This window comes from Ambystoma mexicanum, chromosome 2p (genome assembly GCF_040938575.1).
Source record: "Ambystoma mexicanum isolate Mex_15411 chromosome 2p, UKY_AmexF1_1, whole genome shotgun sequence".
Taxonomy (NCBI): domain Eukaryota; kingdom Metazoa; phylum Chordata; class Amphibia; order Caudata; family Ambystomatidae; genus Ambystoma; species Ambystoma mexicanum.
The window spans coordinates 55,668,874-55,696,133 of NC_090923.1; the positions used below are offsets into that span (position 1 = coordinate 55,668,874).

The 27,260-nt window shown below is 45.1% G+C and overlaps 1 protein-coding gene across 1 annotated transcript in view; it reads left to right on the forward strand.

Annotated features, from left to right (window-relative positions):
* CPNE9 (copine family member 9) overlaps nucleotides 1-27,260 on the forward strand; it is a 1,803,250-nt gene that overhangs the window by 250,817 nt on the left and 1,525,173 nt on the right. The window lies entirely within an intron of this gene.

The following is a 27,260-nucleotide window of genomic DNA, read 5'->3' on the forward strand; positions in this document are numbered from 1 at the left end:
GATGAAAAGACAGCACGATGCATAATATACTTGGCACTGTTCCAAACGAAAGGAAGATTTCAAGGGACAGTGGTGCATATGGTGTGGAAAACACGAGACTCATACCCATATGAAAACAACTTCCTCAAGACTTATTTGAGTTACCACAAGAGCAGTTTACATGCTGAAGCATTCAGATACATAACAAGTGGTCGTGAAAAAGGGGAAACAAAGAAAGTAACACTGCAGTATTTACCATGTGATTGGTACGCCACTGAAGTTCCTGGTAAACCAGGATGTTGGGAGAGGCCACTGGTGACGATAACGGGGAAGGTGTACATGGACAACAAATGGGAGATAGGAGTGGTTGGCAGCAACATGGTAACAAAAGAAACTATTTCAACTATCGATGCACACAACCACAGATGTTGGACGACTTGGATCAAGTACGTGCCCATGCTCACGTGGATAGAGACGGATGAAGACCCAATAACAATACTGCCGCTGACTGCGCCTAAGGTATGCTACCAACATAAAGGAGAAGAGGACGTAGGATACAACACCAACTGTGCAAGCGTGATGGAGTTACCTGAGGGGGGAGCAGGAACAGCAGTGATAATGGACCATTACTGGGCCTGTGGAGAAAAGGCATACCACACACTGCCCCCTCTGTGGAATGGTGTATGCACGATGGTGCACGTCAATGAACCATCACTAGTGGTACCCCAGAAGCATGTGAATGTGGCGAACTTTCCCAAAATGGATGAAGGGGACAAGAGGAAGAAGAGATCTGCACCACCTCAGGAAGGGCCAGGGAACAGGACCAACGGCAATAATACTGTCCTAAATAGAAGGAAAAGACAAAGAGAACCTCTGACAGGAAATTACCTATGGGGAAGGTCGGAAACGACACTCACTTCAATTCCGCCAGAACACAGACTATTCAGCAGAGCAGCAATGTTCTTCTCCTCAATAATACATCCGGGACTGCAGGCTTACGCAAACGCAAAATGGCTCCAGATAACTAGATGGGAACTAATGATGACCATCAATTCTACAGTAAATGGATTTAACGCAATAAAAGAGGAGCTGCGAGCTATAAGGATGGTAGCACTTCAGAACAGATATGTATTGGACCTCCTCACAGCCATGGAAGGAGGAGTCTGCGCAAAGATAGGACAATCATGCTGCACGTTCATTCCTGCTAACGATGCTGACAACGGTACACTGACAGAAGCAGTTTCACAATTGGCCCAGATGCACTCCAAAATGATGGATGAAAGTAAAGGTGTGAAAAAGGATGAGAGCTGGTTTTCAATATTATGGTCATGGATGCCATCTTGGCTGTCAGATGGACTGAAAATTATAGTTGGTTGTACTATTTTGGCTGGAGCTACACTGATCATAAAAAGATTTTGGAAGGCCCGGAAGGCACGCACCACTGACGAGTTGCTTGAAATGGTCGGTATGCACCCCTTGATGCCAGCAGATGACGGCCAACACACAGGCACAATTATACAAGAGAGAGAGAAGTTGCGCAACCAGATCATCACCAACCACCTGGACCCACCATCTGTGAAGATCGAGAACCCAAGAAACCCCAGGAGTTACATAGGGAAATGGGTATACTGTACTCCTGGAGGAACCTGTGAATATATGTATTGGTCATTTGAAGATCATGTGAACCACTATAGACATTTAGGAGGAATAACTAAGATATGGAGAGTAAGAGGAGATAACGAAAAGGATATGTTTGTGGTCGACAAGTCGACCAGAGGGGGGACTGAAGTGGGAGAATAGAAGACCAGGCTCCCGTCCTTCCCCTCTCGCGCCTGGCCTAAAGGATCACGGCCCAGGCACCCGCCACGAGAAGAGTTTGCCCATCTACCAGACGACCAAATACCCTGGTACAGGAACATACGGATGTGTCCATCTGCCTGCCCAGCAGCCCGCCCTGTCCATGTCGACACCTGCGGCACGGATCAACTAGACTAAAACCTACACGTCGTTAGAGATGCCATGACGACCTAGCCAACGGTCAGCACACCTGTGCAAATATACACACCGGACACTCCCGCACCAATCTACACGAAGAATATACTCAGTGCTATGACGTAGGCGACAGACATACTCACGGACGTGCATCTTTATTATTTTCCACATAGGCTCTCAAAATGCAGAAACGCAAGACGCATCATGAACTCATCTAAAGAGCTTGCTTACGCTTCTCCTAAAACCAGGTGCCATAATGAGAAATATAACGAAGACACGATACTGGGGATAAGACAATATGATACTATAACCTAAAGCGCCTGTGCACCAAACGGTTCCACCTATACACCAGGCCTAAGTAGGCCGCAAGCAAGAGCTTCCATGGACGTTAAAAGAACAAGAGTCAGGTTGCTGATCCTGCAGAATGAGCCCGGCGAAAGCAGACAGCCAAGGTCGCAATGTTGCAAACCCACATTCCGAAAGCAGACCATCAAGGGCACGATGTTGCAACCTCGCACGCCGCACACCAACGTCAAAGTCACACCTGCAAATTAAACCAGGCACACAGTGGAAAAACAATATTAATTGTGCAGAATTCTGCCTCAAACACGGTCCCACCTCACGTGACCAAGCCGAACCTGACAGGATGCCAAGCCCAGGAGGAAGAAGGCGTCTGGATCCCTCGTTACAAGACACATGCAGATACAATTAAAAGTCTCAATGGACATCTGCGACAGTGGGAGTAGTCGGCCTTCCAGCTTATGAATAAGTCCTCACATTGTCTGCACGTACTCATAGTGAAACATTGTTGCAAATAACAGGTGCACCGAGAGCTGGGAACAGCGATGGTCCCAGACTGGGAGGCTTGCGAGCGCACCAATCAGAACATGGGGCTCTTATCACTGACGCCATTAACATTAACCAATCATCGGGGGTCTTCATGTAACAATTCTCATGTATCTAATTGTAGGGACAACCCAGATATATCACCTGACTAACCTTTGACCACTAACATTGTTCTCTATACGTATGCTATACTAACCCTACCACTCGAGCAACCAATTAAGAGTGCCGATAAGTTTTTTGCTAACTTTCCAAGGTGATGCAAGTAGCCGTCATACTAAGGTAAAAAGGGCCTGCGAGCCCACGATTGTGTGTGTGTCAGGACGGAAGCGTACGATCCTTGACTCATCCCTGCCGTTTTTGTCTAATAAACAGCAGAGTCACCTTGCTTCTTGCGTGTGTCTCATACTCTATCTCTTTTGGGATATACGGGAGGAGTTGGGGCCTCCCTGCCCGGAGGTCTGCGGACGGCCCGGCCGACCCCGGCAGAATTTCCCCCCCGACAGAGTATTAAGCCCAATGGTGGTACAATGAGTGTTACGCCCAATGATGCTATAATGAGTGCCCAGAAAACCCAGCTGACAAGCCTAATGATGCCACAATGTGCGACCCATGCCCAGTGAACCCCAATGATGCCACAATGCCTAGCGAACCCCAATATTGTTTCTCATACACTCTGCTGTATTGGGATGATACCTGTTGTCCCACATAGGGCTCTTCTCCTACTGTTCCAGTATGACAGAGGTGGGTGTGCGGGAGCTAGGGATAACATGTCCACCTGCTCCTCTTCATTCCTCCCACTGGTCGAGTCCTCAACCACCTCCTCTTCTTCAATCTTCTTCATCCTCTCTTCACATCTAGGTTTCTTCAGTCACCCTCCTCATGTCACCAGCATTCTTTATATGCTCATCCACAATACACTCCATGTCATGTGACAGCATTCTCCATTTGGTTGACAAAATACCCAACGCCATACATATTTCTTGTGATCCTTAGGGTAGTAGAACTTCATCCCTTGGTGTGCCAGCAAACTCTTCTTTATGTTTTCACTGGTGGTGTCTTGGTGTATGATCTTCATTCACACCAATCATTATCTTCATCCCAGTAGGTTTCCTGGTAGTTTTCTGGCCTTGGGCCTAAAAAAGAAAAGGCACCATGGCTGCCTCCAATACCGGGTCCGGGTCTGGTCCGGTTGCATGGGGACTTACCGGGTGATTCCGACCATGGAGTACCCGGTAAGTCCCCATTCAACCAACCATTCATCATTCCTATTTGAGCCCCCAAAGGGCTCAATGGGAATGAGGAAGGCGTTAATAACGGGCTCGCGAATAGCAGGCCCGTTATTAGCGCCCTGGTCCCTTAGCGGGACTCGTAAAGAACGTGTGGTCAAACCACACATCCTTTGCGGTTCCTGCTAAGGGACTTTGGAATTGGACGGTAAGGGTTTACCGGCACCAGTCTCCTTACCGGTGCCCGGTATCCCTTACCTCCCAACTCAGAATGACCTCCCTTATCCCAAAATGATCCTTATGAGACAGAATCCTAGCAATACCAACACTATTATTAAGCGCTTTGAAACACATTGGGCCTCATTATGAGTGCAGCGTTAAGGGGTTAACGGCACCGGTAAGGATGCTGGTGCCATTAACCCCTTACTGCCGCTTTCTGAGGTCCCTTAGCAGGTCCCACTAAGGCTGGCTGGTTTTACCAGTTGCCCTTAGCGGGAGCCGCTAAGGGACCAGGGAGATAATAACTCCCCCTATGGGGGCTCGAATGGGAATGGGGAATGGTTCTCAGAATGGGGATTTACCGGGTCCTCCAAGGTTGGAATGACCCGGTAAGCACCCATTCCGAGAACCCGGACCCGGTGTACAGGAGGGCGCAGAGTCCTCTAACGGGCCCATATTTCAGAGCACACCCTTTAGTATCTGTAAAACAAGATAGCTGCACCTTGAGGAGGTTGGGGTGCAGGATTCACATACTCCAACAGTTCAATAAGGACAACTCAAAGGATCAGCAGAGAGACTGTTAAGTTCATAGAGGTTTATTTCATGCCACTGCTGGCACAGAGCAGCCCCTGTGCCGTGGTTGAGCTCCCAGCCTCAACCAACCTTCAGCATCACACAGAGCTAATTTTTATAGCCAAATGTGAGGGAGCAATCTGCCCCCACCGTTCCTGCACAGTCTTAGACAACTTCATTGTTAGCATTAGCTCACTGGGCAATTAATTTTAATTGAACAAAAACTTCAAAATGAAATACGCTCTAGCATGCATTCCTGACTCTTCTTCGGTGCTCTGTTCAATTATAATTGGTGCAGCTGGATTCTTCAGATAAGGTTTTCGACCAGGCCCAATTTAATGTCTGGTTACTGCCTATTCGTCAACATTCTGACAGCTTACTACCCTTGAATGTTTCAACTTTAAAATGATCTCATCCTACATTCTCTGCTCATTTTAGCCACATTTTCAGTACATGCATTTTAATTAAAGGCATTTAGCGAAGGTGATTTTCTGTCTATGCACAGAAAATGTTATTGTCCATTCTGTGCCTTGCCACCTTACTAGATCATGGTAATGACATTTTCCTACCTTATGAATACGATGCATTTTGAATACTTGTATATACTAACATTATGAATACCAATTTCACATAATTACAACACCATATTAATCCATATGAATTTCTCTGCTTAGGTTTAAGTGTGGGGGATGCCTTCCACTTCATTCAGCTGTTGATTAAACATATCTTTATTCGGGTCCTCCAGTACACTCCCCTGTCTTGAAAGTTTTTTGTTTGTAAAACAACAACTTTGAACCATATCCAATGTCTAATCACCTTAATATTTATCTAAACACATCTTAACACAATCTTATACTTCGGCACATACTAACGTATTGTCATTCTTAAAACAAACATGTGTGCGTCATCTCCTTCCATGTAAGCCCTCCTTCCTGTAATCGTGTGCCTCTAATCTAACTGTGTGACTTGGACGATTCACAGCCATTGTGAGACTCGAGAGGGTTGGTCAAGATTTGAGGTAACCCATTAGCCCATTGTCTCTTCATATGTCACACTTTGTCTGCAATCTCCACCCCAACAAAGTACAGTCTCTCCTTGATCACCTTCTCCTGCCCATGCATATTGTTTTCACTTTGTCCTTCCCTCTTTTCCACACTCTTTCCTTTTCTGTATCTTCCGTTTTATTCGTCGTTTGTTTGGCGTTAGTGGACCATCTGTGTCCTGTTGCCTTTTCCTTTCCATTGTGCTGTTTTCACAGTCTGTCTCCCAGGTTCTTTTGATGCTTAGACCAGAAGTCCATTGTTTTTTCCTTTTCACAAGAAGTTCACTTTTTTTCAGAGTGTTTCTCTTTCAAAAGGGTTCATTGTTCAATGGGTCCACAAGAGGGGACGGTTCAGCATGGGGATGCAGGGTTGGGGGAGTCTTATTTGAGGTTGCAATTCAGCATCAGGCTTTCACTGGGTTTCTCTATGACCTCACTCTCTCCTCACGTGGTTCAATGTTAATTTCCCAAGGCATACAGGTCCCTTGACGTATACCTGTAATATAAAACAGGATGAGTTTCTTTTGTAAAATAAACAGGTCTCTACTATTTAACACATTTCCTACCAACCCATTTCCTTAAAACCTCTTTTCCCATTGGCTCTTATACCTTATTCCATAGAAATTGAGACAGTCCCTCTTATTTGACACCCCTGCCTCGTAGACAAGCTACAAAACATTTTCTTTTAAACATTTCCCTTTTGTGGGTCATTTTCACACCATAACTAAAATATCCCCCATTACTAGCTCTGTGTCAGCTGGCTTAGAAAATTATTTTTGTTTTCAATAACAAACAATACATCACGTCCTTCATGGGACACATTTTCCCCTTCCGGGTGCCACATGCAACCCTAAGGAGACAAACCAATTAAAGAAAGATGTCTTCTTCTTCGTCTTCTTCTTTCCTGGTCTTCTAGGCACGTCTGTAGTAGATGACAGAAACGTCCTTGGGTATCCCCGTCGTCTGTAGAAAGTCAAAAACAGAGAAAAAAAGTCATTTGGGCACTGGTAAGGGGTCAGGTTTTCGTCCCAATTTCAACCCCTTTCATCCTTTTCTGCTATCAAAAAATACTCTCTGGGTCAATCTCCCCTATTCGTTGGTGCACTTAAACAACTAGTTTCTAGCCACCCCGCGGGATACTTAGCTTTGGCTTGGTTCTTTGCTCAGCTCAGCTGCACATTCTTCCGGGTTAGCAGTAAATTCTTGCTGGTTAGCTGCACATACTTCCTCAGCTTAGCAGCCATCCTTCCTATTATTTTCTTGTCGTAAGTCGGACCATGGTCTGTGCTTGTGCTTTGTGTTCATCCTAGGGAGATAAAACAGAGGCGTTTCGCTGCACACTGTCCCTGTCTAACTTGATCTAGCTTACCTCTGTCTTCTAAGACTATGGCACCAATTCTTACTACATGCCTTATTGTTCCCATTAATGTTTGCCTATTCTAATGCTGCATACCTCTATCATAACAATCCTTTTGACATTATGAACGTGAAAATGATTACATACCTTCAATTTTTACTTCCGATTTCTGTGGTTGTCTGAAATGGCCATGTTGTTATCTATTTTCTACTCTTTCCACACCTGTTGTACCTGAAAAACAGATAACTTTTGAAGACATTTTGTCTCTTTCTCCCTTTTCCTGTTACTCACCTGGATCCTTTTACCTTTAGTGTTGATCGATTGTGTGGTCACCCCCTTTTGCCGTGAACTAGTACTTACCTTTTTTCTTTTTCTCGCTAATTTAAGGCCATGCAGACAATTTCTTGTGCTTCTGGCAAGAGGTTCATAGCTTGTCTGTAAAATAAATCAAAATTGTTACTGACATTCACAAGTTGTTTTGCTTACTTCACCATTTTTACTTAAAATGGCTTGTGCGGGTTTCCTTCGTTTAATTGACCCAATTTTATCAGCCATACTCCTTTTCTTGGTCTTCATGGTCTCTTCATGTTTTTTATTGCCCAACACTCCTTTTGTCTGTTGGTCAGGAAACCTTATAAGTGCTATTTGATTTCCACTTTTAGTTTTTTTTTCGCTTTATGCTTTTGAGTGTATCCCTTGACCTTCTATTAATTTGCCCAATTGTTCCTATTTCTCAATTTTCCCTTTATTCATTTCTTATTCAAGATAACCACTCAATTTCAGTATTTCCTGATTTATTTATTTATTTGCTTATTTATTTCTGTGACCAATTCTTTTGCGCTTCCTGGCCTCTTCTCTGACACTACCTTCTTCCTTTTCCCTTTATTTCTACGTTCATCTTTCCTTTGAACTTCCTCATCCCTTCGTCTCCTTATCTTTTTTCATGTACTCTTTGCTTTTCTTCTAACCTTGCTGTTTCTGTCTGTTCTGGTCCTAGGCTGTGCTCTGTTTGCGACTGAGCTGCTTTTCTTGCTCTTTGCGATGTAGCTGTTTTCGCCTTAGCCTATCTTTCCTTCTTTTCCTTCCGTCCTTAACTCCTTCTCTTTCTTCTTTCTCCGTGCCTCATCTAACGTCTCTCAGTCTCACATCATCCCCTTTGTTACCATCGAGTTTCAACGTCATCTGTCCTTCCATCCATTCGTTCTTTGCGAACGCTATCTCATCAGTTCTGTCTTCACTTCCTTTCCACTTTTTCCCTCTCTCTCCTTATCAAGAGATGCACTTGTCTGTGCCTGATCCTTCCTTTCATCATCACGTCTCTCCTTGTCCCTCGGGACTGTGGAGGTGGAATTCTTGTCTTTGTTCTTTCCTTGATTTTTTTGTTTGTTTCTTCATTACTGTATGTATTTGACTCACTTGCGGGGTTGCTGTACACCGTGGCTGCCTTGAGCTCTCTTAATGGGTAGAGTCCCTCTGATTTGCTTCCCTCTATTTCTGGTTTAGGCCGGGCTGGTGTCGCGGTAGGCATCTCACCCCCCTCCCCCATGCATGTATTTAGTATCCAGGCTGCTGGAGGTTCTTCCTCCTTTTCTTGTTCTTATATTTTTCACAATGTGAGAACAGCGCAGCGTGTTCTAACTTCTTGCTTGTATACGTGGCATGTAATTAAGTTGCCATGCGTTGTACGACGGTTCTTAGATAAAGACATAATTTGTGGCCATGGCATATACACCTTGTGGGCGGTACCTTTAACCCACTCGGTGCTTATTGGAGTAATGTTTTCCAGGCTTAAATCTTTTGTTTAATGATATCCTTATGCCAGTCCAATACTTCCATCGATTATGAGCGAGCACCAAATACCTCAAGCTCCAATCCAATCTTTTCCCGCAAAATTATTTATACCACCAATTTACTCAAGAACATCAATCTGTGTGCGATTCCCTCTTAACTATAGAATCGCGTAAAACCCTTACTTAATTTCAAACAAGGAGACAAAATTCCTTACATGTGACATACAACAGGACATGTATAACAGATACTTAACAGACTAGACAAACACCAGCTGGACATACATACACCTGCCTTCTAATCAATACCCCGACATGGGGTGTAAACGAACCCCATTTGTGCCGTCTTTAATCGTCACCGTAGCCTAGTCTTCCCCTATTAGGTGGGCTCCGGGTTCACGTTTCTTCTGACCGCTGTATTAAAGCGCAAGAACAAGGTGAATCCTCTTACGTTTTTCTCTCGGGTGCCCCCCCCCGGTAACCTTTACGTTTTTCTCTCGGGTGCCCCCCCCGGTAACCTTTACGTTTTTCTCTTTCACTTGAACCACTACTGTCCTTCATGATTCTTATTTCATTCTGTTCGCTCTTTTATTTATTTGCCATATTTCCCTATTTTATGGCTGCCTTTATTTTCCTGGAGGCCATCTGGTTCTACCTTGTGTCTGCAAATGTTCATAATTCGCTGCCTGCGCCTGAATTTCTAAAATCCTTTATCTTTTTCTTTTCTGTTATTTCTTCACCAGGTTATACAGCTGGCTACATTCATCACGCTGCACACATACAAAATCTTTTACTTCTCACTCACCCAATCTCATTGGCCTTCTGCCGCTTTCATGCCTTCAAAATTGCTTGTGTTTAACTGAGGCATGCCCTAAATAACCATGCTTTCCTTGGTAACCTCAACACTGTCATCATGCTTTCATGCTTTGTCATTCAAGCCTTTCTTCATTCATCTAATTCCTACGATACCAGAATCTCAACCGCTTGTCTCAAGCCAAAAGTTTTTCCCTATTTAATAAAAATGTTCTCCACTCCGGCTGACAAGGCCTCAAAATTGTAACTACCACCCCTGGTATGACTCCATGCAAACTGTCCTACCACTCACGGTGGAGGTCCTAGAAAAAGCCTGTAGGAGCACCCCAAAAACCCCCTTCACTACATGTGTGCTATCCCCAAAATTCCCCAAAAGCAGGTCACAGATGATCCAGTAAACTCCTTCAATTTCAGGGGGGCATTCTAAGTAAAAAATGATAGAACGCATGAATGGCAATGGACCATTCAGCTACAGGGCAGTGCCTGCTCCTTGCCGCAATAAAAACCCCATGAAAACTCACATGCTTCCCATCTCATGAAGTTTATCACTAACTCTTTTAATTCTAACACTATTTCTGTAGCTGTAAAATAACCCTTGCTCATGTCATGCCAGTTTCATGCTACAATCCGTTTTGTTGCACTTTATCGTTAGGGTGCTATTGCAGGGACGTCATTTGGGGGTTGCCAGGGGTCACGGCTGCTGATGCCACGCGGTCTCCTTTGCTACCCTAAAATAAAAAGTTTAAAACCTTTCCTACAGTGATGTCATCAGAGGTCAAGGGTCATGAGATGTCACTTCCGCTACCTCTATCATTTTGGCAGAGTGACGTCCCTGTGTCATTACTTCACTTTCACTATCACATTTGCTAATGCCTCCGGCCCTTTCCTTTCCCCGCCATACTTAATAAACCCTACTCATTCATTTCTCGTGTCCTTATCAGTGTTAAATTGTATTACTTCACTGCCATCCTTGCAGGCATCGCACAAAAATCCTCACAGGCTCTAAAAGTGAGAGTGCTGCAGTATGCAACTCTCAGTATTCTTTGAAAGAATACACATGACTTCACGCCAGATGAGCTGCACACTGGCTATCCATGGAGGAAAGGCTACTTTTTAAAATCACAAATGTAAGTTTTACACAGCGCTGGTATATTTAACTGATGCTGCTGCTAGGGTCGGTTCAGCCCAGTGGTGGCTGGTGGCTTTGGAAGTTGGTGAGGCGTACACATCTTGGTGGGAATTTGGAAGCAAGCTAGGCCACCTCACACCACCCAGTGTGCCGGTGGCCTCTCCCTCTGCAAGGCATTTTGGAAAAATGGCTTCCAAGATGTGTAATTTACTGTCCAAGCCCACAGACATATGACATCACAAATCCTGGCCTAATTATGAGTCGGAAACAGCCTGGAATCCACTGAAATGTCAGCAATGGTTTTTTCACAGCTCACGGAAATCTGGACTGGACTAATGTTAAGGCATTAACAAATAATGCATACAAATAAATTTTTCTAATATGAAGCACCTATCAACACCATCAAAGGCAGCTCACAAAAATGGCAACACTGTGCCTCTGCCATAGAACGCACATACACAATAGATGTAACTAAAAGTCCACATATCAGAAATACAAAGCAATATCTGTGCAAAGGTGTCTGCAAACAAAGGGTATGAAAGCCATGGGTCCAAACAGCACCCCATTGAGTGACATGTATGAGGCTGGTGGCATTCACAGATATGCGCAGACACAGACTCTGCCCTTTGAAGGATCTCTGCAGGCCCAGAAAGGGGTTGAGAGCGGGGAGGCCGTTAGATGAGACTATATCCCCCATTCTCTAGCTCTTTCAGAGCCACACATGCTATAGGGAGCAGAATTCATACTCTGACTGCCATATTCCATTTGCCTAAGTTGCTGGTAGTCCTGCATGTATGCGTCACTGGGACTCAAGGCGCACTGACCCAGCCAATATCTTCTGTGATGCTCAGCCAGGGTCAGGTTGCCTACCTGCACCAGGCTGCTTGCCACCCCACAATATAAAGAAATAGAAATGGAGCTAAGACCTGTTTTATTGTCATCACTGGCTCCCCTATTGGAGGCACAGGACGGTCATACACAGCCTTGAATTCCCCCTCCTCATGCAAGGAATAAAATCCCAATTGAACAAGCCACTTAGGCGTGCTCACCCCACCCACTCAATGTTAAAATTCACCACTACCGCTTAGCATTCTGTTTCCATGCAGTACTTAACAATATATAAATATGTAAACACATACACAAGCATCGATGCCGGCCTACCTAGATGAGAAGCTTTTCTGGCATGCAGTACAAGAGCCAAGCCCTACTTAAATTCTGCTCTACCCCCCAGTGCTCTTGCTCGTTGAATCCTTGTTACCCACTGCTGTCCCCATTAACCAAAGGAGCTAATGCCACAGGGCTGAGCTCCCCCGTCTTGTTCCCAAAACCTGGAATGCTTTCTCTAGCGAACTTGGCGCAGAACCATCCCTCCTCATTTCTCGCTAAACTCTCAACCCTACTTTGGTTACCTACCTCTATCAGTTCCCCCAGTGGTGTCTGCACTCATCCCCCTTTTGCTAAATTAACCACTATGCTGTACTTTACTTAATATACTCTATCCATTGTGAGCTGAACATGCAGCTCATTCATAGTAATTACAATATATCTCTATTTGTCCTATAACTACAGGTGATGCTTCGTCACGCAGCCCCTAGTGTATGCCTTTTTATTGTAATCTTGCAAGCCCCTTCCTTGTAATAGCACCACAATGCCTACGGTCTTCCGTGTGCTCCATGCTACCAGGAATCGCTCATTCCTTGCCAGACGGCAGTAGGCGCCAGAGACGTTTTTATTGGAGGGCACATGGGTTGACTGCCGAGGGCCCCCCACAATGCTGCCTGGTCTGAAGTAAGATTCCAGTTTACATCAGGCTTGAATAGCACATGCCAGGAAAATTTAATTGCATGCTGCTGAGGCTCCAAACCCATTGCCTGTCAGTTTTGACAAGTACATTCTGCCTTGATCAATTAAAACATACAATGCCTTTCGTTTTCATTGTGTAATACATAGTTTGGGTAACACAACCTTTGTAGCGTTACTTCCCCTCTGTGGGAATGTTGCTGATCGTGTGCAATAGCCAAAGTTAAAATCCATATTCGTCCACGGAGGTTTAGAAGTTGTCGCAGTGTGTTAGCATTTATTGCAGGGATATGTGTTCATGTGAAAGATCAGAAGGGCACATCCCAGTAAGACTGGCTGACCAGTCTTTAAATCGGAAGTTCCCAAACATACCTGCACATTTACTTGAGTTTGCAGTACAAGCGGCGCGATTAACAGCACTGTTCCTGCACCAGATAGGGGTTGCATTTAGTTTTCTCAGCTTGGCATTCTTTAAACCTAAGCAATCCCTTAAAAGATGTGCATAGAATATCCATCCAAGCGGCAAACAAGCATGCAAATTCGAGACTGTGCAGCCAACGTGTACATGCTTGTATCCTGGCTATGCCAGCAGACGGCACAGTGATCCTGGTCAAATCATATTGGATCCCTTGCATTACTTTGCTGTCTTCTGCAAGGTTTTACCTGCTTGCATGCTGGAACTCCCCTTGATAATGGAGAAACTGACACTAAAATCATTCCCACGTTGTGAAACCCCCTTCTGTACTATTTTGGTTTAAATATTGTCAGGTTTTGGAAATGTGGTTTTGCGTACTTTTGCAAGTCAGTTTTATAACATTAGATTGCTTTAGTTCATGTTAAGGGCTGGAAGAGAATGTGCTCAACTGCAGGAATTGCAATATTGGCGCAAATCCCAGCTTCACCCCTTAAACACTGTGTGATCTTGGGCATCTCATTTAATCTTTTATTGCCTAACATTTCTGAATTGCCAGTCCCTAAACCTTTCAAAACCATCAGCCCTCCAGGGTGATTTTCTTCTCAGGGTATGTTTTTCATCGAGGCACCACTCATAGGGCCTGATCACGACTTTGGCGGTAACGCCGGCGGTATTACCGCTGGTGGTATTAGCCCTACCGCCAAACTCCGCTAATAGTGCCGGATCACGAGTTCGGTGGTAATGTAATTCCCCATTCCCTATTGAGCCCATTCGGGAATGCCCATTGAGCCCATTCGGGAATGCCCATCCGGGAATGCCCCATTCCCCATTGGGCTCAATGGGGAAAATTTGCGCTCTGACCGCCGGCGGATTTTCCGCCGGCGGTAATAGCGCGAATTTTCGGCGATTTACCCCCAGCTCTGAGGTGGGGCGAAATCCGCCAAAGTACTGATTTGGCTGACCCTTAAATCCTTAAATCCGGCGGTAATAGCGCGACCGCCGGATTTAAGGGTTACCGCCAAAGTCGTGAACAGGCCCATAGTTTCACTGGCTATGGGGTTGTTTCCACTATGATAGTGAGCATCGATATATTCACCTTCATGGCAGCTTCTAATCTGCCTTCACTATTTATCCCATGCTATGTGCAGCTTTCCCTTCTTTTCAGTCTATTCTATCCATACTTGAGCACTTTTGCATTCTCTGAGGCAGCTATGTGAGTTCTCTGCCTATTCTGGATTACATGTATCTTTCACATACAGTCCTACATTAATACTGCAGGCTGCATATTTTTCCCGGATGCTATTTGATAAAAGTATCTTGTTTCTATACTAGAAGAGAAGTTACCCCTTCGTATATTGCTAATGTGGGCCTTCAAATGTTTACTTGTTTATCATTCTGCTTGAAGCAGGAATGGAGAGGGCAGGGGATTTAGAAGGCGTAAACATGCTTGTCTTAAATGCTGCACGGCAGCATAAGTATGTTATCACAGAACATAAGGCTTCTAGGCAATACTGAATGTTCCCACACAGATGCTTCTCATAATCCAGGTGAGACGCGCACAGGCTATCAGAAAACTAATGCATTTCTTTGCCAAAACTAATTGGCATCACGCAAAGATGTCTTTTTGCCCATGCCTGTTCATACTTATCAGAATGCATCACCCTTGTTGGGCCCTATCGGACCCTTTCTGTCAGTCCCATATATATATCTGCCTTTAAACTTCACAACTGGGCTGTTCTACCATGGAACTCAATCATTTTGTATGTAAAGCATCTTATTTTCAAAAAAATACATGCAATATATAAGACGCATTCACTCAAGCATTTTGCACATTCCTTTCTTGACAAATCACTGTGTCCACTTTCGTGGCCCATAAAGCAAGCACGTTTCATTTCCTTTGTACTGGCTGCTTCTGATGTTAAAAATAAAACCGCAAGATCTTTTAAATCATTACCTGCAACCTCATACACACATTTTAACAAAACCAGCTTATAATATATTTTTTATTCTTTTGAATGTAGGCGCACATGCGCCCTCGATTACATCTCACTAAGCTCTTCTTTGCTTGCTTTCAATGATTTCTTATATTTTACACACTCCAGGCTCACAGTTTCTGGTTCTAGCCGGACCTCCTCTGTCCTTCAAAGTTAAAACCATTACCACATGGCACATTTCTTTTGCTCAGTGCGCTTAACGCACGAAAACATTACTTCTATATAAATCACTATAATTCAGCCATTTTAATGCAAAAATCTATCGTTCTTAGTACGATGTATCAGTTATCTTGCCTGCAACAAGGAAATTACAAATTTAACTCCATAGTTGCAGGTTCAAATTTTTTGTGTTGTTTAAAGTGCACCAGCTTTTTGCACTTTTCACAGGCTGTTAAACTCTTTTTGGGGTAAAATCACCACAAATTTGTGTGCTTTAAACCATAATATCTGTCCGCTTCTCATAGTGTTATGCAGTTATGCAGACAGTTATGCCATAAAATAAATCACATGAACAGCCGCAACATACAACACTTAGACACACAACAACACATGATGTGTCAAAATCAGACACGATCTGGTCGGCTGCATGCAAGCCCCTCACTAATATTTTACTCTTGTTATTGATTTTTAAATGCAGTTAATGTTTTTGGTTTGTTCCCAAATCTTGACTGCCATTATTATTTTTCCCCGTGTCCCTGTCTCTATTCGCTAGGGCAGTTTTCAGTCAACTTTGTTCTCCCGACCCTCTCGATCACTGCCTTCTTCAGGTTTTTGTCTGGTTAGCTGCCCGTAGGAATGGAAATGGAGATGTTCATAAACCTGGGCTCCTTCAGGTCCCGACTGCAGTCTCAATTACACTACCATTGTCTACGGGGAGCTTCACAGTCTACTCAGCCCGAAATGGCGAAGGGCTTGTGATTTTGCCAAAGACCTAGAGTTACTTTGTTTCAACGGCCATTAGGTGTCTTATTTTAATCAATAGTTGATGGTCAACAACCATCCTCTTCGTGACCAAATTGTTGAGACTTGAATGTCGTGTAGGCAGAAGAGTCCTCTGTCCCCAAATGCCACACAGAGAGAACTCAAAGTCACTCCCTGTGCGACCGTTGAGGCCACAGGTGGAGATGGTCAACTCCGGAACCGCGAACCTATGGGACCCCAATCCGCTGCAAGAAAATACTGATTAAGTACCAAGCAAATGACAGTAAATGACAGTACCAAATAATGTGAAAATATCTTACCAGAGGGATCATGAGAAATGTAATGAACCTATGAGGTAGGGGTCCGGGACTCACGTGGGCAGATAGACAGTAGTCCCAAAAATGGCGTGAGCACCACCTGATGACAAGAACGTGATTTGATACTGTGAAGCTTGAAGCAAGAAGTTACAAGGAAGGCCAGATGCAAAAGGGAAATCCGTTTTCAAGTTCGATGCACAGGATGATCCAAAGTAACAAAGCCAGCAAGATAATCCAAGCGAAGTCCAAGTAAACAGGCCGAGGTCAAAAATCCAGAAAAGTTAAGAAATCCAAAGAAACACGTAACACCAAACAGTTTGCAAAGAACAGCTGTGAAGCAACGAGTCCACGGAAAGCCACGTTTAAATACTCGCGGTTCTGGCATTACTTCCCGTCACATGATGTGCTGCCGCGTCACGTGATTGGTTTTCCAAGTCACGTGAGTACACAGCGCTGGTCACGCGACGCAGAAGCATAGTAGCGGTCTGCCGGTACCCTAGGCGGCAAGGAAGCTGCCAATGCAAGAAAGGACGCAACCTGGGGAGTGTTCTGTTGTGGCTGAGGCGTGCTAGTGCACGCGAGTCATCAGGGGGCCCACGTGAGTGCCGAGATGTGAAGGGGAAATGAGATGGGACAGAGGGAGCGGGGCGAACTATAGTGATTCTAGAGTTTTGGGCATGGTGAGCACGGGCAGGAGTGGCAGTATTGTCAGGTGTGTGTACAAGAGTGTGTGTGACAGAGACCCCCCCCAAAGGCCCACGACCTTGTGGGCAGGAAGGATGATCCCTGTGAAAGCGAGCCACCAAGCGAGGAGCATGGACATCAAAAGCAGGGACCCAAGACCGCTCCTCCGGACCATATCCAACCCAATCCACCAGGTACTGCAAGCGTCCCCGGCAGATACGAGAGTCCAAAATGCCAGACATCTGGGGCCGACAGGGACACCGGGGCAGCAGGGACGTGAAGACGATAAGGATCCGGACAAGGCTTGAGGAGGGAGACGTGGAACAAAGGGTGAATCCTCCAGGAGCTCGGGAGTACAAGACGGTAAGTAACAGGGTTGATCACCCGAGACACCACATAAGGACCCACAAAATGGGGCAAGAACTTCCTGCAACCCACCAACCGCAAATGACGAGTAGAGAGCCAAACACGAGAACCCATCGAAAGAACAGGAGCCACCATACGCTTCTTGTCTGCCTGGGATTTCATGGATGCTTGAGCTTCACGGAGGTGTGCTGAGGTACGGGCGTGAATATCAGACATATCCCTGACACAAGCAGTAGCAGCCGGATTGGATGAGGCCGCAAAGTCAGGTATAGGCTGAACACGGGGATGCTGGCCATACAAGACATAAAAGGGGGAGAAACCAGTGGAGGCATGAACTGCATTGTTGTAAGCGAATTCAGCGTGACGGAGGGAATGCAACCAGGTGGATTGTTGTTGAAGTATCAGACACCGTAGGTACTGGTCCAAAGTCTGATTGACCCTTTCGGTCTGACCATCAGTCTCTGGATGATAGGCAGAGGAATACCGGACATCGATACCCAACAGCTTGGTCAAGGCTCGCCAGAAGCGTGAGGTAAACTGAGAACCCCTGTGCGACACCAAGACAGAAAGTAGACCAAATAGGCAAAACACAGAGTCAAAGAACATTTTGGCCATGGTATGGGCAGAAGGAATACCTTTACAGTGGATGAATCGTGCCATCTTGGAAAAGGAGTCTACTACAACCCATATGGTATCACAACCTTACACTTGTGGGAGATCTGTAATAAAGTCCATGGACAAGGTTTGCCAAGGCTTAGGGGGTACCGGTAGAGGAAGTAACAAACCCAGAGGACGTCCCCTACGGGGCTTACATTGAGTACATATGGAGCACGTGTTGACGTAGGAGTCCACGTCCCTTTTCATGCCCGGCCACCAGCACCAACGCTGCAAGAGGGCTAACGTGCGTTGTTGACCTGGGTGACCATTCACAGGGGCATCATGCGACCACTCAAGAGCCATATTCCGAGTGTCTGCAGTGGGCAGAAACAATCAATTCCAGACAAAGGGAAGGCCCTCACGAATGACTGGATTCCATTCTGACAACTCGTTAGGATGAAGCGATAGCCAATTCCTTACTGCATCCAACAAGGGCATTGATGGTGTGCACAGACAAACTACCTTGGTGTGGTCTAATAGCGTGTCAGGGTACACAGGCAAAGAAATTCCCTCAGGAGAACGTGACAGGGCATCGGCCTTCCCATGAGCTGCCCCAGAGCGATGACGTATCTGGAAGTCAAATGCCGCAAAGAATAGATGCCATCTCACTTGTCTACTATTGAGACATTTTAAGGAAGCTAGATCCTGCAGATTCTGGTGATCTGTGAAGACCGTGACCTGATGCTTGGCACCCAAGAGATGTTGCCGCCAAACACGAAAAGCATCCATGACCGCCAGTAGTTCCTTTTCGGTCACAGTATAATGTGTTTCAGGGATGGTGAACTTGCGGGAGTGGAAAGCGACCGGGTGCAAGCGGCCTGAGGAGTGACAAGTCTGTGAAAGGACTGCACCTAAAGCAAAAGAAGAGGCATCTGCCTCAACAATAAAAGGGGGATCTGGATCAGGATGCTGAAGGACAGGAGCTGAAGTGAACGCAGTCTTCAATGTTTCAAATGCGTTTTGGTGTGTATCTGTCCACAAAAAGGAGGTATGAGGGCTGGTCAGCTCAGTGAGAGGAGACACAATGGACGAGAAGCCCGAGATGAAACGTCTATAGAAATTCGCGAATCCCAAGAATGATTGTAGTGCCTTTAAATTCGCAGGGACGGGCCAGTCTAAAACAGCTTTCACCTTAGAGTGATCCATGGACAAGCCGGCAGGGGTGATGCAGAACCCAAGAAAATCCACACTGCTGACATGAAATTGGCATTTCTCTGGTTTGGCGTACAAAGAGATTTTCTGTAATCGTGAAAGTACTTCACGGACATGACGTACATGCTCATCTGGGGACTGAGAAAAGATGAGAATGTCATCAAGATATGCCACCACGAACACGTCCAAGATATCGCTTAGGATGTCATTCATGAACCTTTGGAACGTGGCAGGGGCATTGCACAGACCGAACGGCATGACTGTATATTCAAATAAGCCATACCGGGTACAGAAATCGGTCTTCCACTCATCGCCGGAACGGACGCGGACCAAATTGTAGGCCCCACGTAGATCCAACTTGGTGAAAATGGTAGCATGTGCAAGGTGGTCAAGTAAAGGTGTAATGAGGGGAATGGGATACAGGTTGTTTCTTGTAATAGCATTAAGTCATCGGTAATATGATTACACATGGGTGTAAGTCACCCTCTTTTTTAGGGACAAAGAATATGGGACTCGCTGCAGGTGAGATGGAAGGTCGTATGTGTCCCAATTTCAGGGCCTTTTGGATATAGTCTTTTAGAGCTAACTCCTCTGACGGTGAGAGGGAATAGATCCGCCCTGTAGGTATCGTGGTGTCAGGGAGTAGGTCGATGGGGCAGTCGTATGGGTGATGTGGTGGTAGGACCTCAGAAGAACCACAATCAAACACATTTGCGAAATCTTGGTATTCGGGGGGGAATGCTCGTGGCTACTAACCCCACTATGTGTTCTGAGGATGACTCCTGCAAGTCGGACATGGTTAACTGAGCAATTGCATGAGCGGGGTTGTCACTGCTTGTGTCTGTGGGTAGGCAGAAATTTTGACAAATTTCTGATTCGAAATGAACCAATGCTAACTTCCAGTCAATGAGTGGGTTATGTTCTTGGAGCCAAGGAATTTCCAATATGAGACCAAACTGGGGCATGGCAATGAGGTCAAAACTTATAGTTTCTTTGTGTGTGGATTGGATTGTCATTAACATGGGTGCCGTTTGTTGTTTAATCGGGCCAGACACCAGAGAGGTACCATCCACTGTTTGTACGGGTTCTGGTCTAGTCTTGGTCAAAAGAGATAGATTTAAAGAGTTAGCCAGGGCAATGTCAATGTAGTTACCCGTTGCCCCTGAATCTATTATAATGGTGACAGGATGTGTAATAGTAGATGTAGGGTGAAGTGTGGCCTGTACTTGTACAGGCCTAATGCGGCCAAAAGCAGGAATCGGGTTCGGGGTATGGTGAGAATAGCTCGATCCCGTCCCTGGTTCTAAGATCGAGCAGTCCAAAAACCCTGAGTCTTGGTCTTTGGACGACGTGGGCACTCCTTCACAAAATGACCAACTAGACCACAATAGTAACAAGCATTATCCACCCTCCTACGTTCTCTTTCCAGAGGGGAAATTGGGCTTCTAATTCCCCCTATTTGCATGGGTTCTGATGAGGTGTTAGATACAGAATGTGAAGTAGGGAGGGTAACTGAGCGAGAGAACCCAGCCTCTGCTCTTCTTTCAGATCTTCGTGCATCTACCTGGAGGGCGATGTCAACCAAATCATGGAATGCAGTAGGTAGTGAAGGGACCACTGACAAGGCGTCTTTCATGGGATTACTGAGACCTCTATAGAATACCACCGCCTTCTTGCTTTCGGGCCAGGATGTTTCAGCGGACAGTTGGTTAAAGCAAGTTATATACTCAATAAGGGAACCCTTACTCTGATTCAGATCCAGGAGCTCCAAGTCTTTCGACTGAACTTTATGTCTGGTGTGGAAGACCCTGGACATTTCCATAACAAGAAGGTCAAATTCATAGAGGGTGGGGCTACCACTTTCCAAAAGAGGGTTGGCCCATGCAGCAGCAGTACCTGCTAGATGAGAAAGGACGAATGCCGCCTTGGTAGTGGAATCTGGAAAGGCAAGGGGTCGACACAAAAAATGCAAATTGCACTGATTTAGAAAGGTTCTAAATTTCCTGGGATCTCCATGGTATCTTTCAGGAGCGGCTGAAGGGAACGGGGAAGGCAATACAACAGGGAGAGGATTTTGGGGCACTGGAGCTGGAGGTGGCGTGGGTTGTGAGACAGAGGGTGTATCCCCAAATTCCCTGTCTGGAGGCAATGGGTGCCTAATACTTTGCATGTGGTCAAGCCACTGGTGGTTGACGGTATTAGCGGCAGCCATGTCTGCCCGTAGTACTGTGATGGCTTGGACTATAGCGGACATGGGATCTTCAGCGTTTCCCTCCATTGCCTGTACGACAATATGGCTTCACAGTCTGTTGAGACTTGAATGTCGTGTAGGCAGAAGAGTCCTCTGTCCCCAAATGCCACACAGAAAGAACTCAAAGTCACTCCTTGTGCGACCGTTGAGGCCACAGGTGGAGATGGTCAACTCCGGAACCGCAAACCTCTGGGACCCCAATCCGCTGCAAGAAAATACTGATTAAGTACCAAGCAAATGACAGTAAATGACAGTACCAAATAATGTGAAAAGATCTTACCAGAGGGATCATGAGAAATGTAATGAACCTATGAGGTAGGGGTCCGGGACTCACGTGGGGAGATAGACAGTAGTCCCAAAAATGGCGTGAGCACCACCTGATGACAAGAACGTGATTTGATACTGTGAAGCTTGAAGCAAGAAGTTCCAAGGAAGGCCAGATGCAAAAGGGAAATCCGTTTTGCAGTCCAATGAACAGTCCAAGTTCGATGCACAGGATGATCCAAAGTAACAAAGCCAGCAAGATAATCCAAGCGAAGTCCAAGTAAACAGGGCGAGGTGAAAAATCCAGAAAAGTCAAGAAATCCAAAGGAACACGTAACGCCAAACAGGTTGCAAAGAACAGCTGTGAAGCAACGAGTTCACGGAAAGCCGCGTTTAAATACTCACGGTTTTGGCATTACTTCCCGTCACATGACATGCTGCTGCGCCATGTGATTGGTTTTCCGGGTCACGTGAGTATACAGCGCTGGTAACGCGACGCGGAAGCATAGTAGCGTTCTGCCGGTAACCTAGGCGCCAAGGAAGCTGCCAATGCAAGAAAGGACGCAACCTGGAGAGTGTTCTGTTGCGGCTGAGGCGTGCACGTTCACGCGAGTCATCAGGGGGCCCACGTGAGTGCCGAGATGTGAAGGGGAAATGAGATGGGACAGAGGGAGCGGGGCGAGCTATAGTGATTCTAGAGTTTTGGGCATGGTGAGCACAGGCAGGAGTGATAGTATTGTCAGGTGTGTGTACAAGAGTGTGTGTGACACAAATATACAGGAGGGCGCAGAGTCCTCTGATGGGCCAATAGATCAGAACACACCCTTTAGTACCTGTAAAACAAGATAGCTGCAGCTTGTGGAGGTTGGGGTGCAGGATTCACATACTCCAACACAATTCAATAAGGACAATTCAAAGGATCAGCACAGAGACTGTTAAGTTCATAGAGGTTTATTTCATGCCACTGCTGGCACAGAGCAGCCCCTGTGCCATGGTTGAGCTCCCAGCATCAACCAACCTTCAGCATCACACAGAGCTCATTTTTATAGCCAAATGTGAGGGAGCAATCTGCCCTCACCGTTCCTGCACAGTCTTAGACAACTTCATCGTTAGAATTAGCTCACTGGGCAATTCATTTTAATTAAACTAAACCTTCAAAATGAAATACGCTCTAGCACGCATTCCTGACTCTTCTTCAGTGCTCTGTTCAATTATAATTGGTGCAGCTGGATTCTTCAGATAAGGTTTTCGACCAGGCCCAATTTAATGTCTGGTTACTGCCTATTCGTCAACATTCTGACAGCTTACTACTCTTGAATGTTTCAACTTTAAAATGATCTCATCCTACACTCTCTGCTAATTTTAGCCACATTTTCAGTACATGCATTTTCATTAAAGGCATTTAGCGAAGGCGATTTTCTGTCTACGCACAGAAAATGTTATTGTCCATTCTGTGCCTTGCCACCTTACTACATCATGGTAATGACATTTTCCTACCTTATAAATACGATGCTTTTTGAATACTTGTATATACTAACATTATGAATACCTATTTCGCATAATTACAACACTATATTAATCCATACACATTTCTCTGCTTAGGTTTAAGTGGTGGGGGGTGCCCTCCACTTCATTCAGCTGTTGATTCAATATATCTTTATTCGGGTCCTCCAGTACACCGGTGTGCGGTAAGGGGGTAGCCATGGTGCTAATAGCACCATGGCTACCTCCTACCTCGTACTGAGGCCCATTGTGTATAAGAGCTATATAAATAGACTATCATATCATATCATATTGCTCCAAGTAATTTGAAAGCATTTGCCAGCCAGGTTGGAATCCACAAAAATAGAGACGAAAACCAGTCATCTCATGCTGTCTTTTCAGCTTCATCCTCCATCTTTGTTTGCAGGGTCGTCAGCATAGTTATTGCTTCAGTCATGGTCACATTTTCTCCATCATGGGAAGGTGTGAATGTACAGCAAGAAGGCCCGACCTTGGCGCACACGCCTCATTCATTTGTTGTAATTACGTCCGGGACATATCTGTTCTGGAGGGTCTTAAACCTAATGGCCCGCAGTTCTCTGATTGCATTAAATCCTTTTATCGTAGCATTGATCATTATCAGCAGCTACCATCTGGTAATCTGCAGCCAATTGCCATTCACTACAGTTTTAAGTCCTGGCATAAATATAGATGTTATTATCATCGCTGTCTTGCTTAATAATTTATGCTCATCTGGACTGTCGTTATAGGCTTCTATTGACTTTGACGAAAAATTGTTCTCCCTCTTCAGTCGGCTAAGGTTGAGCAACCTCATCCTTCTTTGGTGTTCATCCATTTTTGGAAAATCGTCAATGTTGGGGTCACTTTGAGGAATCACTAATGCAGGAATGTGTACGACCACAAGGGAGCATACTCCTCCCCAATTTTCAGCCAGTCGCATGTAAGCTCAATATTGATCCATCAGCACAGCAGTTCATTCATTCCTGGTACTTCGAGCACCTGTTTGCATCCTTTCTTTTCTCCATCCAGAACCAAGGCTTCATTCTTGAAGCATGTTGTCGCATTTTTAGTGGTATTATAGATACGGGATGTGCTTCATTATCGACCCATGTTAGTAGCTTAGATTACTTGGCCTATGAATCTAAACACATGTCATTTACTATTTGCACTATGCTTACTGGTTCCTTCTTCAATAAGTGTGCAGGGCATGATAACATTCGTTCTTCCCATCCTGCACTGGTGGTGACTCATCCATACACCAATAGCTGAGGTCTCTCCCAGCATCCTGGTACTCCTGATCTTTCTACTATGTCTTCATTTTGACAACCTATATTCGTTCTCCAATCTGAGATGGATACATATGTTTTTTACTTGTCCAACCAATCCCTTTCTACATCCCCTGTGTTTTCACATAAGTTCTTTCATATAGAAATGTTCCCCTTGATCTCCATTGTAGGGACGCCCATTTTTCTTCGAATTGTCCTCTGTTTGTGCATGCTGCCAGATGACTGAGGCACTTCACATCATCTGCAGAGATCTCATTTGCAATAAATGTTCTGGCTGGGTACATGGCGTAGGGGATGAGGGAACACACGTACCAGCTTTCATCTGACGTTCTCTCTCCTACTACCTTTATGTGCTGGTACCATAGGTTATTCTTTAAGTGAGCTGAATTTTTGAAGCTATGTATTTACCCCTTCATGATCTTCTCCAACATCTCTTTGAGGTTAAACAATTTCTTTAGTAAAATTAGGGAAGATGCTGCTGGTGCTTTTGTTAGGGATTATAAAGGATGTGTCATTGTCCCCCACAGTATCTGCATTTTTAATCATTATGTGTCTGAATGCCATAATAATAAGGAAAAAAATGATTAATCATAAGACAAAATGAAAACACAGTTACGATTCCAGAAAAGCATATCGACTTTCTCAATGGTAGTGAGTCTCTCATATTCTGGAACCTTCCCATTTTATTTAATTCAATATGTAATTGTCTTATCTTCGCTCACTCACACTTTTATATCAAGAACTGCAAAACAAATGCCACAATAATTCTGAAAATAATGTGAATGTTTTTAGGATTGCCAAAAAATGCTACGATGTCCACATGTTATCTTATCAGAGCTGTGTAAGACTGTAATATATATGTGAAAAAAGCATAGAAGAATGTGCAAAATGTTATTATGTTGGGTAGTATAGACGATGGTGTGGGTTCCTTGCCCTTTGTTTCCAGTGCATTAACGCATTGTTCCTTTAACCTAACTACAAAGGTTCCAGGATTGCTGCAAGTCCATTAATTCCTTATTAGATTTAAGAAATACAGATCTTTATTTCAAGGGTATTTTTATTATTCCATAAACTCGTTTTCTTTGCTCTTGGTTGCTGATCTTGTCTGCATGCGCAGAAAATTTTTCTCTTGCTTCCCTATTAGTATATGCAGGAGAGATCGAAGTTCTCCCTTGTATGGTTTGATGTCATGTAGATGCAGACAGATTTGTCTTCCTTGTAGTTTAACAGCTGTGAAGGTAACTACTTTCACCTCATAGGGTCCTTGAAAGCGGGACTTATTCTAGGTGCGGACACATTTTTGCACCATTACCTGCCCCCCTGGATATAAGGTTGGCTGTTTCAATAAGCAGTCTGGATCAGTTGGCTGTCTTTCTTCTTCAGCCCTTTGATTCCTCCCCCCCATTCTTGAACTGTTGAGACATGAAAGAAACACTTGCCGTCATTGTTGCTGGGCAATCATGCATCTCATCAGCTAATGTCTTCGCTACACTGTGGCATCAGTTTCTACCTTAGTTGGAGGAGCAAGGGGTGTTCCCATTCAGCGTCCAGTCACCAACAAATGAGGAGTTAAGTGGTGATCTGAGCCAGGCTGATTTTGCATATAGCGCAAGGGGCAAACAGTGTAACCACCCTGTAAGAAATCAAAGGGTGTCTCACTTGCCGGTCCCTGGGGATCTCTCTCTCTCAAGTTCCCAGGGCATGGCCATCGACTTTGGATCCAGACCCTGGGGGTGGACCAGTGCAGGAGGATCACCTGGGTAGGGGATCTTCAGGGAGTGGGGGTGAGGCAACCGATGGTGAGCCGTGTTATCTGCCCCTTTCTTGTGCCCATGCCCCATCCTATTTTTTAGGATTATCCAACATCTCAACCCCCCCCTTTCTACATAACCACTGGGCCGAGGAAGAGGGCGACTGAGAATAAAGAGGCTAACCCTTACATATCTCATTCGATATGTCCCGTTAATCAGGTCAGGAAAAGTCAGGCATTTGACCTCAATCACATACATCTTATACGCATTAGCTCTGCCCACACGGATGAAAGACAGAACATAGAGACACACTCTGAGCAAGATGAGACACAAGAAGGAACAGATTTCCCAGGGCAGGAGGTTGTTGCCTCTGGGAAACCATGAAGCAGATACAGAGAAAGCCAAATGCAAGACAAGAAGAAGGCTGCATTGTGTTTCAAGGATGCCAGCGACCCTCCCGGGTGAATAACAGAGTTGGGGAGGCGAGGCCCAGCCTGTGTTAACTCGTGAATCAAAGTTGCAAAGACAAGAAAGAAATTCACGCAACTGGTGAGTTAGTGAAAGAAATGAAAGGCCTGTTTGTGTCAAGAAAAGATTGAAGCCGCAACAGTGTATCGCTGATGACACGTGAAAGAAAGCAAACCAGTTATGAACTTGTGAGTTACATATAACTGTGATGCCAGTGATACAGAGTAGCAGAGTGGAATGGCGAAAGGAAATAGTCCACCCTAAAGTCCCCACAAAATGTTTGATGTCTTGTTATAAAGCAGCAAAGTGAATGAACTCCTAAATGCGCAATGGTCAAGATTAACCCTGGTTAAAGGGAAGTTAAAAGGGGATTTATTTAAGAGGAAGATTTCTTTTAACTTTTCTGATTGAGATATAGATCTATCAATACCAAGAGGCATTGTGACAAATAACATTAAGGGAAAACTG